Raw genomic sequence first — 4,178 nt, forward strand, 5'->3', positions numbered from 1 at the left:
TTTATAGTATATTCTCTTCTTTTTATCCTATTTGATTTTCAGTTTCTTGGGGACAAGCAACAATTTAAGGTTGGTGTTGTGATGAGCGGATAATTTATACGCTTTTTGGCATTATTTTTAGTATGTTTTTAGTAGAATCTAGTTACTTTTAGGGATGTTTTCATTAGTTTTTATGTTAAATTCATATTTCTGGACTTTACTATGAGTTTGTGTGTTTTTCTATGATTTTAGGTATTTTCTGGCTGAAATTGAGGGACTTGAGCAAAAATCAGATTCAGAGGTTGAAAAAGGACTGCTGATGCTGTTGGATTCTGACCTTCCTGCACTCAAAATGGATTTTCTGGAGCTACAGAACTTAAAATGGCGCGTTTCCAATTACGTTGAAAAGTAGACATCCAGAGCTTTCCAGAAATATATAATAATTCATACTTTGGCCGAGTTTAGATGACATAAAAGGGCGTTGAACGCCAGTTCTACGCTGCTGTCTGGAGTTAAACGCCAGAAACAAGTCACAAACCAGAGTTGAACGCCAGAAATATGTTACAAACTGGCGTTCAACTCCAGAAAGAGCCTCTGCACGTGTAACATTCAAGCTCAGCCCAAGCACACACCAAGTGGGCCCCGGAAGTGGATTTATACATCAATTACTTACTTCTGTAAACCCTAGTGACTAGTTTAGTATAAATAGAACTTTTTACTATTGTATTAAGTATCTTTGATCAGTTGTATGCTATCTTAGATCACGTATTGGGGGCTGGCCATTCGGCCATGCCTGGACCTTTCACTTATGTATTTTCAACGGTAGAGTTTCTACACTCCATAGATTAAGGTGTGGAGCTCTGCTGTTCCTCATAGATTAATGCAAAGCACTACTGTTTCTTATTCAATTCATCTTATTTTGCTTCTAAGATATTCATTCGCACTTCAACCTGAATGTGATGAACGTGACAATCATCATCATTCCCTATGAACGCGTGCCTGACAACCACTTCCGTTCTACATTAGATTGAATGAGTATCTCTTAGATCTCTTAATCAGAATCTTCGTGGTGTAAGCTAGAATGATGGCGGCATTCAAGAGAATCCGGAAAGTCTAAACCTTGTCTGTGGTATTCCGAGTAGGATTCAATGATTGAATGACTGTGACGAGCTTCAAACTCGCGAGTGCTGGGCGTAGTGACAGACGCAAAAGGAGGGTGAATCCTATTCCAGCATGATCGGGAACCTCAGATGATTAGCCGTGCCGTGACAGGGCATCTTGGACCATTTTCATAAGAGGAGGGGATGTAGCCACTGACAACGGTGATGCCCTTGCATAAAGCCAGCCATGGAAAGGAGTAAGACTGATTGGATGAAGACAGCAGGAAAGCAGAGGTTCAGAGGAACGAATGCATCTCCATACGCTTATCTGAAATTCTCACCAACGATTTACATAAGTATTTCTATCCTTCTTTTATTATTAAATTTCAAAAACCCCATTACTATTTTATATCCGCCTGACTGAGATTTACAAGGTGACCATAGCTTGCTTCATACCAACAATCTCCGTGGGATTCGACCCTTACTCACGTAAGGTATTACTTGGACGACCCAGTGCACTTGCTGGTTAGTTATGCGAAGTTGTGAAGATATGTTTAGACCATGGTTCTGTGCATCAGTTTTTGGTGCCATCGCCAGGGAATCAATTTCGAACAACAATTCACAACCTGAGTAACAATTTCGCATACCAGTATACAAACTTCTAAGTTTGGTCTCTTGCATGCATTGTTTATTTCATCTTAGTTGCATTTTTATTATTTCTCATCATTAAAAATTCAAAAAAAAATTTCAAAATTGTGTCTTTTCAAGTCAATAACACAGAGAATTGAAGATTCAGAACATTTAGTAGAGGAATTACACAGAAAAAGCTGGGCATTCAAAACGCACAGTGAAGAAGGAAAACTGGCGTTTAAACGCCAACCAGGGTACCTGGCTGGGCATTAAACGCCCAAAAAGGTAGGATTTTGGGCGTTTAATGCCAGGATGACACTAGAGGGAAGATTTTGTTTTTAATTCAAATCTTTTTCAAATATTCATAATTTTTCAAAATCAAATCTTTTTCAAATCATATCTTATCAATCATATCCTTTCAAAATCAATTTCTTTCCATTTTTTTATTATTATTTTCGAAAATCCTTGCTACAATTAGTAATTTTCAAGTTATTACTTGCCTAGTAAGAAAGGATCAAAAGTTTTAATTCTAGAATCATATTTTCTAATTTCTTGTTAGTCAAGTAATCAACTTTAATTTTAAAACTTTCCTTTTTCTATTTGATTCTCTATCATATCTTTTCAATCATATCTTTTTCAAAATTAAGTTTCAATCATATCTTTTTTATTTCTAATTTCAAAATCTTTTTCAAAAATCACTTAATTTCTTTTCCAATCTTAGTTTTCAAAAATCATCAATCAAAATTTCAAAAATTCTTTTAATTATTTCAAAATCTTTTACTTTAATTTCGAAAATTCTTCCCCTCTTCTCAACTCTTTCTATTTAAAGGACTAACACTCCTCCTCAATGTACAATTCGAACTCTATCCCTCTTGATAAGTTCGAATTCTTTCTCTCTACCTTCTCTTTCTATTCTTCTTTTCCTCTGACACCTCAAGGAATCTCTATACTATAACATAGAGGATTCCATATTTTCCTCTTCTCTCTTTTTATATGAGTAGGAGTAAGGACAAAGACATTCTTGTTGAAGCTGATCCTGAACCTGAAAGGACCTTGAAGAGAAAGCTAACAGAAGCCAAAGTACAACTCTCTGTAGAGGACCTAATAGAAATTTTCAAACAAGAAGAAGCCATGGCAGCCGAAAACAACAGCAAAGCCAATAATACAAGGAAGGTACTTGGTGACTTTACTGCACCTACTCCTGACTTCTATGGGAGAAGCATCTCAATTCCTGCCATTGGAGCAAACAACTTTGAGCTTAAGCCTCAATTAGTTTCTCTGATGCAACAGAATTGCAAGTTTCATGGACTTCCATTGGAAGATCCTCATCAGTTCTTAGCTGAATTCTTGCAAATCTATGACACTGTCAAGACCAATGGGGTTGACCCTGAGGTCTACAAGCTTATGCTCTTCCCCTTTGCTGTAAGAGACAGAGCTAGGATATGGTTGGATTCACAACCTAAAGAAAGCCTGAACTCTTGGGAAAAACTAGTCAATGCCTTCTTAGAAAAATTCTTTGCACTTCAAAAATTGAGCAAGCTTAGAGTGGAAGTCCAAACCTTTAGACAGAAGGAAGGTGAATCCCTCTATGAAGCTTAGGAAAGATACAAGCAATTGATCAGAAGGTGTCCTTCTGACATGCTTTCAGAATCGAGCATCATCAGTATCTTCTATGATGGTCTATCTGAACTGTCCAAGATATCATTGGACAGCTCTGCTGGAGGATCCCTTCATCTGAAGAAGACGCCTGCAGAAGCTCAGGAACTCATTGAAATGATTACAAATAACCAATTCATGTACACTTCTGAAAGGAATCCTGTGAATAATGGGACAAGTCAGAAGAAAGGAGTTCTTGAAATTGATACTCTGAATGCCATATTGGCTCAGAACAAAAAATTGACTCAACAAGTCAATATGATTTCTCAGAGTCTGTCTGGAATGCAAGCAGCAACAGGCAGTACCAAAGAAGCTTCATCTGAAGAAGAAGCTTATGATCCTGAGAACCCAGCAATGGAAGAGGTGAATTACATGGGAGAACCCTATGGAAACACCTATAATCCTTCATGGAGGAATCATCCAAACCTCTCATGGAAGGATCAACAGTGGCCTCAACAAGGCTTCAACAACAATAATGGTAAAAGAAATAGGTTTAGCAATGGCAAACCTTTTCCATCATCTTCTCAGCAACAGACAGAGAATTCTTAGCAGAGCCACTCTGACTTAGCAACTATAGTCTCTGATCTAATTAAAACCACTCAAAGTTTCATGACTGAAACAAGGTCCTCCATTAGAACTTTGGAGGCACAAGTGGGTCAGTTGAGTAAGAAAATTACTGAACTCCCTCCTAGTACTCTCCCAAGCAATACAGAAGAGAATCCAAAAAGAGAGTGCAAGGCCATAACCACATCTCACATGGCCAAACATGGAAAGGAGGACGAGGCAGTGATCTCCTCTGAGGAAGACCTCAAT

General features: G+C 37.8%; 1 non-coding gene across 1 annotated transcript; it reads right to left on the reverse strand.

Moving 5' to 3' along the window:
- Window positions 1-3,245: 3,245 nt before the first annotated feature.
- LOC148574917 (small nucleolar RNA R71) lies at window positions 3,246-3,353 on the reverse strand. The gene has a single exon (XR_015906270.1). It is a non-coding gene; the product is annotated as a small nucleolar RNA R71 (small nucleolar RNA).
- Window positions 3,354-4,178: the final 825 nt, after the last annotated feature.

This window comes from Arachis ipaensis, chromosome B2, assembly GCF_059453495.1.
Source record: "Arachis ipaensis isolate K30076 ecotype BB chromosome B2, ASM5945349v1, whole genome shotgun sequence".
NCBI classification, from domain to species: Eukaryota; Viridiplantae; Streptophyta; class Magnoliopsida; order Fabales; family Fabaceae; genus Arachis; species Arachis ipaensis.